At 42.9% G+C, this 14,771-nt stretch overlaps 1 protein-coding gene across 1 annotated transcript in view; it reads right to left on the reverse strand.

The window, feature by feature from the left end:
- HIC2 (HIC ZBTB transcriptional repressor 2) overlaps nt 1-14,771 on the reverse strand; it is a 118,232-nt gene that overhangs the window by 12,726 nt on the left and 90,735 nt on the right. The window contains exon 3 of the transcript XR_001558443.3: nt 10,749-13,337. The gene's annotated coding sequence lies outside the window, so the exon portion shown is untranslated. The remainder of the gene's footprint in view (nt 1-10,748; nt 13,338-14,771) is intronic.

Raw genomic sequence — 14,771 nt, forward strand, 5'->3', positions numbered from 1 at the left:
GAGTTATTTAATTACTTAAGCTTGTCTCTGGCCAGCACCAAAGATGTATTGATTTATGGATGCCTTTTCAGCATATTCTTAATGCAATTGCAACCAACTTGTAACAGGACCATTGTTTCATTATAATCTTTTTATAGTCAGTACGGTTGTTCTTCTTTTGAAATAACTAAAAACTATGATTTAATTTATTATTATTATTATTATTATTATTATCAATATTATTATTATTACTATTATTTTTTACTGAATTTGGATGTTAGACCGGCTGCAGCAGGAATTAGCAACCAGGGAATTGGCAACATCATTTGTCAGTTGTATGTAGAATGAGAGGTGTGATCAGAGTTTCAGACGCATTGCCGGCCACTGCACCCATCCTCTACTGAAGTGGACCTCACTTCCTGTGGACAGGATTCATTCTTATGTGATCTCATCTGAGAGAGCCAGAATAATTTTGTGCTTGACATCTAAGATGAGGTTAACTATGGAAACAGTAAAGAAATAATTTACTTTTAAACTGGATAAAGCAAAACAAAGTAAAGCCACTCTAATCACATCTTAGAACTCTCTGGTTTGTGTATAAAACTGGGGTTGCAGTGGAAGTACTTTGAAATGCAATTTAGCAAATCTTAATAGCTGAGCTGACTGTAAAATGTGTCTCTCAGTTGTCTCATTGTGCATTTAATGCATGACAGTGCTCAGTGGGTAAAAGTAGTCTGGTTAAGGTCATGTGCAGCCTTTGCCTTTTTTACCCAGTTCACAGGTGTGGTTCTGTTGTCTCTTAGCTACTTTAAAATATTTCATCGTTGGATTCACTTTCCAAGGTTCGAGAATTGCTGATGAGACCAAAACCTACAACTTTAGAGAGAATGTTAAAGAGTCAGCAGCGATGCGCTACTGCAGGCCTTCTGCTCATGCCTGTGGTAGGAGGTTAGTTTTTCCAGCCCAGCATAATGCAGCGAGTTGATGGAAAGCCAAGAGGGATGCAGGCTTGGCTAATTGGAGCCCTCCTGGGAGGATGTGAATTGCACAGTTTCCATAATGGCTAGAGAGAAAAGATAGTTTACATCCCCTAATGTAACAGCACTGGGATAAGATTAATAGCAGGAACACAGCAGCAGTGTCTGTCAGACACTTCTTTATTAAAGGAACTGAATTTTACAAATGATATTTTGCTGGTGATGGGTGCTGTTATTCAGTAGGCAAAATCCCTTCCCTGGGTCTCCCTTAGCTTTCCTATCACCAAAGCCCAAGCTTATAATGGCCCAAAGAATGCAGGCTTTTCTGTTACAAGATGCAATTAAATTGTAGTCCAGCTCCAAAACTAAGCTGGAAGAGGAGTCACCTAAATGCACGATAGTCCATGGATCTTCTGCAGCTTCTTTACTCAGGGCTATCTGAGGAAAGTTAATGAAGAGTCATTGATCTGAGGCTTGGGGAAATTGACTAGATTTGAGTAAACATATCATTTTCTTCCATGTTTTGAGTGCACTGTACAGTCCGCCCATGCTCTCAGGGGTGCTGAGCTGTGTCTCAACCCTGGAGAATACTTGTTCTTTCAACTGGGACAATAAAAATTTGGAAACGTGTTACCTTTGAAACAAGTTACCTTTGTTAGGCAGATGTTGCCCTGTAATGGAGTAGCATAAGGTGCAGCAGATCAGTGTGCATGTGCCAAATTTGACTGGGAAACCTTAGCCCAGAGAAGCACTGTAGAATCAGAAACAAAATGGTAATTTTGCCATTCGCTATAGGAGATTTTTTGGGGGCCCAAAATTCAGAGTTACTGTGTGTCATTCTGTTGTCGCACTCTCTAGTTATTTATTAGAATATAATCTGTGGTGGTGTTTATAGCCATGGAAGGAAAAGAGCTTTGAGTCTCCACTGCTCTAAATAAGATACATACTTCCTCTGGTTTTGAGGAAAATCCCAATCAGCCACTTCTTATGATCAGCGCTGGCAAAAAGGATGTGTGTTTTTTGGCAGTCCTGTTGGCAGGAGATACCTTTTTCATATAAACTTTTTGGATTATCAGTAGATGCCAGCTCACTGTAGCTAAAACCTGGTTGAAGGCCTAATCCTGTGCTGAGGAAATTAAACTTCTAATGCAAAATCAAATAAGTTGTATGTGTGAATCTGTATCTCCTTCCTGAACAGATCTGCGTATCTATTGGAAGACATGGTACCAACAGCCCAGACCCCAGGCACTTGTTGTGCCAGAATAACTGCCATTTCTGACAGTTAGGTAAGCTTGGAGGCCTTATTTTGCTCTGTCCTGTTGTTCCGGAGGCTTGAAATGCTCCAAACTTAGCTTGGATCAAATCAGGAGATGATTTTAACATGCAATAACTGTCCCTGAATAATCCCTGTAGGTACTCTGTCATTCTTCAGGGAGAATTCAGTGGCAGCTGTGTTGTATCCTGTAACTGTGTGAAGGGAAACATCTGAAGCCAGATTACAAGAAGTCCTGAGTCTGCCAGAAACAAAATACGTGCAATCATCTGAAGAATTTTTCAGTGCAGTTGCAATGATTGCACACCTATAGAGCAAAGAAACTGAGGCTCTGGGGATGCTTTGAGCATAAAGACATCTATTCCTATTGGCACTCCATGTGTGCCTCCAGAGATAGTCATTTAACCACCTACCTGCAGTTCGTTCTTATGAGTTTGTTTCTTGCTGCAATTGCCTGAGTCATCTCAGACTGCTATTAAACTGAGCACATTTCTTTCTCTTATTTATTTTTTTAAAAAGGAGTGAACCACAACTCAATATTTATATCACTCAAGCTCAATTAAAATCACAAACAGAAAAAGTTCATGAATAGTCTGCATCTAATGAAGAGGCACACTTTCGTAACAGCCCATGTTCAAAAATACTTTTAACAACAAGAGTGAAGGATTTATGATGTAAGTATTCTAGTCATTAGAAAATTGGAGTTGTTTCTTTGGAGAAAACAAACGGCTCTTCCTAAGAGCAGTACGAACTCAGCAGCTGGCAGCTAGTCAGCCCCCCTGCAGTATGAATTAATGATAAAACTGCTTTCGTTCAGAAGGGAATTTTATTGGGCAGGATGCCGGGTACCAACACAATGAGGTCTCCAGATGCCCCTCCCCCTAGGGGTCTTCAATTATACTTCATAATGAGCACTGTTTCATTAGCGAGGAAAGAAAAAGTCAGCACTAATTAAAATTAAATTAGGACACTCAAGTTGTGTTGCACGGTGTGCTGAGATATTAATAAAAAAGAAGCTGCTTTGAACAAGTGTGGACTAAAGGGTCAAATGATAACAATTAAAATACTGAATGTTATGTCAGTGCTGGATTTTTAACACTCCAGTTTTGGCTGTGCATATGGAAAGGTGATGTCTGGACTGGTTTCTGTAAGTTGGAGGAGGCACTGCATCTACATCTGTCAACATAACGTCTGACAGAACATTTTCCTAGAGCTTTCCAGAGTATTTCACATCACATGCATGTGCACATGTGCCTGCAATCTGATCATATATACACTGAGCTGGTGTGTGAAAATAAGATGTACACTGCATATGAAAACCCAGCATAAATTACTGCTGACATACAATAGCTGTCCTGCATGAGTGTAGAGAAGCAGGGCATCTGCAGTTACACATGTACACTATGAGATGAGCATGTGTTTTTGTATGTTTGTGGAATCATGGAATCGTTTGAGTTGGAAGAGGCTTTTAAAGGTCTCTGGCTCTGGAGCACGTTCTGGATGGCTTTGGAGCCTGTATCTGGTTTTGCAGGATAGTTGCTATAAATGTTTCTGAGGAAAACTTGCTGCCCAGTTCAATTGAGGTGTTTAATTAAGTTGGCTCCAAAGATATTTGTGGAAATACTAAAATATGGTTAACCTTCAAAACTGATTAAATACATACGATGTTCACTAGGCAAATTATAATGAACATCTGTATGTTTTGTGTATGTACATACGTGGAACTTGCTGAACTGGTGAATGAGTATGAAATATTCAGCACAAATTGTCATCTGGAAACGAATTTGTTCTTCTCAGTGAATACATTCTTGTACATTAGTAAAATTCTAGCCAAGGTGCTTCATGCAGCACACATCTGTTTGCCAGTAGAACAGTTACCAATGTTCACTGTGGTACATCAGTAGATCATGCATGAGGGTAGGGTGGAAAACACTTCAGATATTTCCCTCATGTTGTCACAGCCTCCTGCCAGGGGTTCAGGCCAACAGCCCACCCAAATGCCTATGTCTGGATCAATGTATTTCACATAATCCAGAAGGCTTCACCTCTGGACAGTATGACTTTTTGTGTGCAAGTGCTTTTCTGACTGTTAAGATAGTAGGTTCCTTTAAGCTTGCTGCTTCCATAAGTATTTCCTTTACTTTCTAAGTAATTCCTATAGCAGCAGCTACAAAACTGAATCCTGTAGAGGCTGTCTCTGCTTGTCTGAGGCAGAGCTGGCAAATACTGGAAGCCCAACACTGAAAGTTGATTTCTAACATTTCCTTAATATGTATTTACAAGACAGATCATGAAGCCTGTAAATATGTTATAATAAAAACATCCATAATGAGTAACTGGTTATGGCAGAGCACTCATTCCACGTGGGCTGTAACTCTCTGTGAGGCCAGTAACCTGCATTTCAGTAATTTCCTAACGTATGGCTTCACAAAGTCATCTATTTACGATCCTTTAAGTGCTCTGCCTCTTGAGTGTAGGCAAAACATGTGCTTACAGATCTTGTGGGCTTTTTTGTTTCTTTACTGGTTGCATTTGATCGTAATGAAATATACTTACACTGTACTTTCCATCCAGGAGGCAGAGGTACAGCTCAGATAAAACGTGTGCGACTTCACCACCAACACAGAAGTAGCTTAGAGGTGGGGCACAGCATCCACTGAACTCTACTCTCAGACTAGATTAAAGAATTTTTAGTCACTATGTTACTCCCTGTGTTTTAATCTCTGCTCAGTGAAGGTGCAAGCAGTCTGCTAGGGGATGAGTAAGCAGGCAGTACATTAACACGCATGCACAGCAGTTATTACACTGGCATGACTTGCAGAGGCATTTTCTTGCTAATTCCTCGCACCTTTCACTTAACCTGCTGGGAACTGCAAAGGAACTCACTTTTGTATTTGTTTATTTTGGATACTGGATGATACAGATCTTTGGTCTGTCACCTAAGACCTTTCTGTCTCATTCAGTAACACAGCTACTTCTTGTTGTACAGGAGTGCTTGGTTTTGCCTGCTGCAGCCCTTTCTTAATGGCAAATGGAGACTGTGTGTGCTTTACAAATCCCCTTATATGCACCCCTTTGGCAACCTCTTTTATGAAATTTTTATTAGTATGTTCAGCAATGTGCATGTCCTCAGGAATAACAAACAGCATGGAGAGAATATATAGCCATTCAGATGGTCCAGGGGCTTCTGAAGGGAGGAGAACAATGCTACTTAAAATATTGCAGGATGGCTTACAACCCTGAGGGAGGAGGTGTGGGGGAGGAGAGGAAGAGCAGATGGGCACAGTGTCCATTTAAGGTGGTCTGGCACAGTTATTGGTCAACAACAACAGGATTTTTATTTGGAGGCTCATTGCAGTCCCTTGCAACAGAGTTGAAGCTGGGGAGGTTATACTGATGCTGGCAGCCTTGGCTTTGAAAGAAATCACCAGGCTGTGCTGCTTGTATATCCCCAAATCGTATTTATGAGTTCCCTGCGCATTTTTGAATACAGATCTCTGAAGTCTGGGGAGCACAGAGCTTGTAGATAGGTTCCATAGGGGAAAAGGAGCCTTGTATCTACAGCAATGTAGGTATCTATCTACAGTTAGATCTTGGCTTATCTGCTCATTACTACCCTAATTTTCTACCATAATGGTGTCAAACTCCATAACAAATTAAAACTGCCTGTGTAAGAGTTCTAGTTTGTTTGCACAGTGATTTTTCTGTTAATCAGCATGGCAGCATGACATAACATCACGCATGAGAATTAAAGATTAGCTGTTTTTTTAACTTCAGTGTCTTCAGGTATATGTGTATGAAAAGACAGGCAATGATGGTTTAATGGCAAAGAGAATGACCAGTATTTGTATTCCCTTAAGTGTGGAATGATAATATACTATTAAGGATTCAGTTCTTCTTGATGCTACAAGAATAATGGAAAATGAACATGACATCGAGCTTAGCTGAAATGGAATTTTTGGGGAGGAGCCATCACTTTTTATAATGTATGCCCCATCCATAGCATGATAAGTGGTGTGTCCCTGAGACTATTAAGCGTTCCATCAGAAAAAATGTCATTGCCAACCTTGACTGCCTGTGTGATGAGATTTGCAAAGAATGGTCTGATATTTTAGAGGTATACATGCAAAATATTCAACAGTTGGTTGTCTGCTGCCAGGAAATTGAATTTCATTCTTATTTACTGACCTCAGGAGAAGTCCTTCAGCTGTTCTGGGTTCCTTAGGCTGTGACAACAGGGGCTGTGACAGTCTGCCTTGTTTTTGTTGGTGTCTGGAGTGTACAGAGACAAAGAACCCAGTGGAGCACAAAGATACATCCAGGCATGTACAATATCCAGCCACAAGAGCAGTCAAAATGGGTGTAACCCAACAGGAGGCTGGAAAACTGCCTGACACACTTGGCAAGTGATGTAATGCTCCATTCTCAGGAGGAAATTCTTGAACCCCTCTAGCAATGAACTTTTGGCCTGAAGCTGGAGCTTGGATTGCACAAGCTCAATAAATGTGTAATTATCAATAGCAGAGACACACCAAGCTCCTGTACAAGTAAGACCTGTTTCAGGAGTTGGGACGAAGCAAACATTGAGGCAGTGAACCTTGCAGAAGCCAGCTGCTCTGGAGGGGAGCAAGACTCTCATCAGGGCGTGGGCCCTGCGGGAGGTGGCTCCTGTCCAAGAAAGTGTCATTGGTCATCCTTGGGCATCATGGCAGCCAGTCAAGCCAGCAAAGCCATCAAACTTTCAGCCTCCTCCTCAGGTCTTGCCACTTTGAATTGGCTGCTTGACAAGTCTTTATTAATTCTGCTTTTACTTGAAGTCAGTGACTAATTTAGTTTGTAGCTTTGCCAGGTAGGAGCCAGACCTGGATGGGAAGCCCACAGCTATTGGGCTTTCTCTAAGGTGGTAAATGATGACATGCAGAGAGGGTGAATCTCAACTTCCATAAAATATCAGTCTCTGATCTTATTTGTTTCCTCTGTTCTTGAATTAGAGTGACTACTACATAGTGCAGAGATACCAGAATCTCTTTGATGGTAAAAATCTACCTAGAAGACATGTCTTCCTTTTCTTTCTTGGTTTGCTACACAGTTGACTCATTTTACACTTAAGAGCAGAGGTGAGTAATAGAGGAAGAAAGAGGGCAGTGTTTAAGACAGAAATTGATCTACCAGTCAACAAAGTAGTGAGATTAAGAAATGCCTGGAGACTGAATCCCAGTCCCAAACTGACAGGAGCTCCCTGTCAGTGTTGATTCCTTAGTTTTCAGAGGGAGGAGATATGATGTGCTTGAATTAGTCATACTCCTATCTCCCTAGCCCCAGGGTTTGTTTTGAGGAACCTTCTCCTGCCCTGCCACAGGGAACCTGAATGGTATGTCCACTGGAGTTTTCTTCTCACGGATTGCCCCCTAGAACTCTGTATTTCACTCATCCTCCTTACAGCTTGGCCTTGTTTTAGTTAAGAATGAGGTTATCATCTTTATTAGCTTTAGTCTTCAGCCCTTGCTAAGGGCCACTGGACCCACTCTTCCTTTCCTTCCAAATGGAAGAATTCCATGGAAGAACTGCTAGGATGTTTTTACTCTTTGTTGTGCGCTGTGTGTGTGCAGTCATGCACATGTGTGGGTAAGTCTGAGAGTGCAAATCCAAGCACTGACACTACAGCCATGTCTTTTCCCCAGTCCATGTGCAATCCAGAATTTAATGAGAATGAAATGCCCGAACAGAGGCAAAAACAGTGAGCCTCTTTGGCCTATAGTAGACCTCAGCATAAGTAAGTGCTTGCAGCTACTTGTAAGAGCAGAGCAGTGTGAGCCAGTCTGCATAGGGGTGAGCTGAAACCAGCTGTTCCCAGGTTGGTTCAAGGGAATATTCTCATGGCTCTCCTTTTACCTATCCTCCCTTCCCACAGGTTTCATGTGGGAGAGAGAAACCCAGCTTTGCAATCAGAACGCTGTCGAATTAGTAGAAATTGGCAGTGCAATAATCTGCAATAATAGGAACAAGTGCTAGGGGGAGCAGAAGATCTGTTGGTCGGACACCCATCATTTAAACAGTAGGTGTTGCTAGTGGCTTGCTGCAGTGATTAGTAAAAGCCTTTAAACCTGGAAAATGTAGCTCTAAATGCATTTGAAAGAGACATGACTGTGTTTTAAAGCTTCCTGGGTGACTGAACCTATCTCCCCGAATTCTACCTAACTGGTTGCACTTACCTTAAATTACATGGTCTGTGGTCTTGTGAGGTGCTGTTTTCTCTGAGGGAAGCAACACAGTGTAATGGATTAACTCAGTTATTCACTCTCTAGTCTGACGCAGTAGCCCCGGGGGTGAAATACATAAGTTAGTTAACCAACAGGATGTCACAGAAGAGTTTATAAGACCTACAAAATATGAGATTTTTTATATCAGCTGCCCTGGTGAAATCTGGAATAATTCTGTCAGATAGAATTATTTTATTTATGCCATGTACAAAACCTAGCCTTAGAAATGTTTCCAGTAGAAGCTGTTTCAAAATGTCAGGAGTAATTTGGCCAGAAAATGGAGTCTAAGGCAATTTTTGCTGGGAGCACAGTTCACAGAGATGTATTTAAGCCAGCTGCATTTACTGGCTTGGGTCCACATATGTATCACTGGGTTGGACTCACAGCAGAGAGGACAATATGCTTATAAGCTATTTTGCTGCACTGAAAAGCACTATGGAGCCAGAAGGAGACAAGACAAGGCCTTCCCATCTCATCTCACCATCATGTGAGACTTGCATGTATTCACCTGAAAGACATTCTCCTTTGCTGGCCTGGCTAGTTTGGTTACAGTATGGTTGTGATATTAGCAATCACATGAGAATATTGGGTATTTATGTTCACTGTTGTACAGTTCCATGATTTCACATGTAGAATTACTAGAGCTGTCTGCTGAAAAGAAATTTTAGTACAAAAATTTTGGGAGCATTTGTTTTTTTCCACTCTGTAGGAAAAGTTCATTCTACTGCAATCCATCATTGGTTTGTTGCCTAGGGGCTTGGTCCTAAGCAGTATTAGGTCTCTCCACATGCCTGGAAGTTAATTCTTCTTCATTCTGCCAAGTGCCTACTCTTTTCTCTTTCAAATGGCTCTCAGTACCAACCACCTTATTCTTCTGTTGCCTTCTGCGTGCTCATATCTATCTGTTGCATCAGTAATCACTGTTGTGACAGCACTTTGCAGATTTTTCTTCCTTTGTTCTGTTGCAAAGTATTCAGTAGAGCATTCATTCATTTGATGAATGTATGATGTACCTTTTCAGTTTGGCAAAATGAAAGGTTGAGAGAATCCCTATAAATATTCCAGGACATGAGGAGGGGCAGTAAATGCCAAGAAAGGAGAGCAAAATGATGGAACAGCTCTCCTATGAGGACAGGCTGAGAGAGCTGGGGTTGTTCAGCCTGGAGGCTGCGAGGAGACCTGATAGCAGCCTGTCAGTATCTAAAGGAAAACTACAGGAAAGAAGGGGACAGACTTTTTAGCATGGTATGTGGTGATAGAATGAAGAGAAATGGTTTCAAGATCAAATAGGGTAGATTAAAGTTAGGTGTAAGGAAAAAATCTTTCACAGTGAGGGTGGTGAGGCACAGGAGCAGGGTGTCCAGTGATGTGGTTGATGCTCTGTCCCTCTGTTGCACAAATGATTGGTCCTAGAATAGTGCTTGCTGGTCTAAAGGCCTAAAGATATAAAGAGGGCAGCAAACATACATCAGGGAGTCTGTCTCTCGACAGAGCACTGTGGAGGGGTTCTCCCTTGTGCTCGAGGGAACTCGCTTGGACCAAGTGTCAGTTCTAAGCAGCTTTGCAGCCTGTCAGCTCCACATCTGAAATGTGTATCGTAAGCCTATCTCCAATGGCATCTCACTGATTCTGAATTACTTTGCTGCTGCTCATGTACAACAGGAAGAGATGTATATTCTCACACCCACTGCTCACCTGTTTTTCTGTTTTTCACTTTAATAATTGTGCAAGTTGCCTGATAATTCGTCTAAAAGCCCTTACGAGACATTACATAATGTCCTTGGAGAAACCCTGTCTGCTGTAACACTGGATAGATTATTATGTAAAACTTTCTTTATTTTTCTCAGTTTGTTTTTGAGTAGGGAGTCAGGCTGGATTTCCACTTGGCTGAGCCTAAAAGGTTTTGGGTTTACTCTGGATTGCTCCACTATTTTATTAATCTCTGTAAGCTGTGCTGGAATTGGCCTTAGTATCACAAGTGAAACGAGTTTGGCAGGGCTGTCTGGAGGCTAGGAAGCACACCTGCCTGTGTTGTGAGGTTCAATTTGGCTCAAGTGGCAACACTTAACTCAAGAAAGCCCCCAGTTCTACTGTGTTGATTTAATTAGTATCGCTGGACTAGCTCCATGTGATAAAACCTTTCCCAGTGCCCCTCAGGAGCACTAAACTTTCTGTACGCTGAACAGATCATCAGGCAGGATTGCTGTGAGCTAGTCTGTTTTGAGGAGAATTAGTACAAAAAAGCAGACAGCAGCTTACCTGCTGCATCCCCTGCCATTGTCTTGTGTCTGGAGTGGCTGCTGAAGGTTGGAGGAATGCTGGCCCACTCTCTCCTCCTTGTGTTGCTCAAGACTCCGTAGTAGCCCTCTATGCTCTGAGGTCCTGATTGCCTTTGGATGACGCTAAGCTTTCAATGGAGGTCTGAAGACAGCTTAGGGATTAACTGGTAAAAGGAGCAGTGAGGCACCCCACATCCCTGAGCATCCTGTGGCTTGAAAATCTTGAACTCCAGCTACAAGGATGAATGGCAGCAAGTCTGACCTCTGCCCAGTTTTCCTGCAGCTGAACCAGTAGCAGAGTAAGTGTCAGCAGCTACTGGCACCACCACATCATTTTGTGAGGAGCAGGGGAGTTGTGTTATTTCTGTGAGTCTCCAGCACTTGTCTGCACCTTTTACCGTCATCTTGTCCGCTGTCCTGTCTGGCATCCGCAGCAGTGCAGTTCATTATCTGTGCCTTGCAGAGAGACCTGAAGCTTTCAGGGCTGTGCTTCAGGCAGCATTTTGTTGTGGAAATGGGGAGAGCACTGATCAGAGCTTGAGGTGATGTTCTGGGCAGGGGCCATGCCCAGGAACTTGCCCCTCAAAGCCCCATGGCTGGGAGCCCACACAGGAGAGGACAGAGATGTGTTTAGGTCAGCAGAGCTAGCCAGGAACCATTTTCTTTCCTTTTCAGAAATTCAGAATGGAAGTACTTTTCTGAAACACTTACTTTGGCTGGATGTTTCAAGGCAGAATGAAAAGTTTTGTTTCAGCTCATGCTCTCTTTGAACTGGGATTCTGAGAGAAACTTTTCGTCTTGAAAACTGAGGTTAAAGAAAGTTATCCACTGCAGAAGAGTTTCAGTTGAGAAGTATATTTAAAAAATGCAAAATGTTAGTTTAAAAAATCCCCTATATTTTGGGAGGGGGGGTGGAGGGTGGGGGGGGACGATACACAATTATTTCTAACAGCTGTGTTTTTCAAATGGATTTTTTTCCAGTTAAAAAAATTATCAAACAGCTCTATTAAAGTTGTGTTTCCTTCTGCTTGTTAACTTCTCTTTTTTTCCCCTTATTTGGGACATCCTGTAACAACTCAAAATCCAGAAAGCCTTCCCCCCCTTCTTCCCCCCCCCCCCCACACCACCACCAGAGATACGCAAACCTCCCTCATGAACAAGTTTCAGGCTTGTCATGAAACCTGAACCCAAGGAAGGTTTCTTGGCTTCAGCTTTCATTCTGATGTTGCACATGGCTCTGGCTCAGAGGATCACTTTAGTCTTGGATCAGGGATGAGAAATCACTTGTGTAGAGGGGAAAAAGAAGATGGAAAGTGCTTAGGCTGAACTGTGGAAAATCCAGCAGTAGGGCAGCTTCTCTGTCTCTGCCCCTAAACCTCAGACTGGTGTTACACTGCATGTACTTCTCACCATCTCTGGCAGCTGTACTGCTGTGGACCACCTTAAATGTTTTCCATGCCAGCTGAGCACAGAAAACTTCTGAAATGGGTCTCTGCTGTGTAGTGTGCTCTCTCTTAGCAGTGCCCTCATGGTGACTCAGTCTCATTCCCTGCTTCTTTTAACCCACAGCAGGTCAAGAGTTTAACAAAGTGACTAGGGCTGGAAGCCAGGTCCCCAGAGTTGCAATCTGCAGCCAGCATGCCAGCATCTGGAAAGCGTTTGTGACCAATAAAAAATGAATGTGCAGACTCCGCCAAAGCAGCAATCATTTGGCATCTCAAGCCCAGATCTTTACAAGATGATTCTTCTGAGGCTTGGAAAGGCTTGCCTCAGTGTTTTCTAATAAAAACAGTTTTGGGCTCTGCCAATAGTCAGTGAACAGTGCTATGCATTGCCACATGGGAGACAGCCAGCCAGGGATGGGGAGACTTTTCTGGAGCCTACACTTGGGCTGGCTTGGGCTGAATGCCTTGCATCGGCACTGTTCACTCTTGGGCTGGGGACAGGACACTATGGATGCTACAACAGCTCCCAGATAAAGCATGCTGTGACCTTGGGCTGTTTTATCTGGTGCCACAGGACGCTGGGGAGGGGCAGGAAGAAGAACAGAGGAGTAGAAGAATGCCCTACTATTAGGGCATGAAGCTCTTGGTCAGTCTTGACAAGAGCTGCCTTAGTCCTATCTATGGAGATGGAGGCCTCTAGCAGTCAGCACACAGATTCACTTACAGGCAACAGGGGAGGTCCATGTCCATTCCTGAAGAGACCTAAGAGAAGAGAGATGGTGCGTGTGTAGGCTTTGATACCTTCAAAAGGCGGAAAGAGAAACAGGATGTGTGAACGCTGCCATGGATAGTTCTTGCCAGCAGCTAGCTCATAGTGCTGTTGCTGAGAACATCCAAGCACTTCTTGTTTCCAGGCTCTGTCCCTGAGGATGCACTGAACTCAGCACCCTGTTCCTCCTTGCAGCACTTATCTGGATGGCTTTGTCCACATGGATGTTCCTTCTGACAGCTGGCTTCCTTCTTTCTTATTGCTTTCTCTCTCTTCTCTGGAGTGGCTGTGACTGGCAGTCATGTGCAGGCCTCTAAGTCTGTTTAGACTCCACCACCACATACTCTGAATTCCACTGTGAGGAAACAAACACAAATGTGTGGAAGGTTAGTAATCATCTTAGAAGTTGCCGGAATAATTTTTGCTGGAGCAATACGGATGTTGTTCTGTTGGTGTCATCCCTCTGACCACAGAATCAGTATGGTGCCATGGCTAAAGCAGAGCAGCTGGGGTGCAAGAAACCCCACAGCAAAACCCTGGTATTAATTCAGAAGCAGTGAAAAAAAGCTGATGCTTGCTTGATCTCCTGTTTCTGAGCATGACTTTGCAGATGGATTTCTACCACGGAAGAGGAAGCTGGCATCTAAACTGCAGGATTAGAGCGCAGATATGATCCAGATGCTCTAGCTTTGTACATTTGTTCTTTTCTTTGAGGAGCATCAAAGCTGAAGTTTGAGTTAGGAGAACGTGGAGTCCTGTAACTGAAGAAATTTTTGTTTTCACATTTCAAACTGCAGATATTTGAATCAAGGTCCTCCGGGACTCCTAGGGCTACATTTAACACTGCTGTTTTATTAATTCTGATTTTGACTCCACTCTGTTTGTTCTCACCTGGTTTCTGCTTTTGCAGTAGGAAGTTTAGTTGGAATTAACATGTGTCATCTACTGCATGTCACCGTGCTTTCTCAGATGTTTACAAAGAGTAGGTTAGGGTGACAGACCCAGGGTGGGTAAAAACATCATCACTTGAAGATGTTAGTGGTTTTGATCAACCTGCGGTGTTGGTGAAATTTCCCTTGTGTTCCTAGTCCTGGCAGGATTAACAAAACATGTGCAGAATCCCTCCAAAGAAAACTCAGCCAAATCCACTTAATTTGCCCTGGTTTGGAAATTTTAGTTTGGGCCATACTGGCTTTAAAAGCTGAGTAATTCTTGGCCAAAAGTAGCCTGAGTTTAATTCTCAGAACAAAGAGAAATCCAGATACTTAGTTTTGCTTCAGTGTTTCTTGAAGCCCTTGAAGTTATTGCTGGTATGAAATGAGTCCTTGGGAGATGACTGGTTCGTAAGGGCCATGTTCTCCAGAAATGGCAATTATGTTTTTCTTTTGTTATTTTTCACATTAGTTTTACGAAAAGTGCCTTATTAGCCCTAGTAAGAGATTATTTAGAGCTTGCAAAATACATCTTGTGACTACTCAGCACTTTCCATGCATCCCTGAACAGTGAATCTATTTCCACTTGATGGAGCCTGGTTTCTCTGTCTCTATTGTCCATGCAGCAGTTTCCTCACAGCATTAAAAATGTTCCACTTCCTACAGATGCTCAGATATTCTGGCCTAGGGATGCATTAACCCTAGGAGTGCTGCTGCACTGACTCACCCGTAAAGCCTACCATAAAAGAGCAAAGAGGTACTGGATTGTGGCATCCTGGACAACTGGGCAGTATAGGTAGCGTTGGTGTGCATGCTACACATGTAGGTTGGCAGCTGAAATGTGGGGGCCTGAAGGT

Source organism: Coturnix japonica, chromosome 9, assembly GCF_054131305.1.
Source record: "Coturnix japonica strain WE chromosome 9, WE-NBRP24, whole genome shotgun sequence".
Taxonomy (NCBI): Eukaryota; Metazoa; Chordata; class Aves; order Galliformes; family Phasianidae; genus Coturnix; species Coturnix japonica.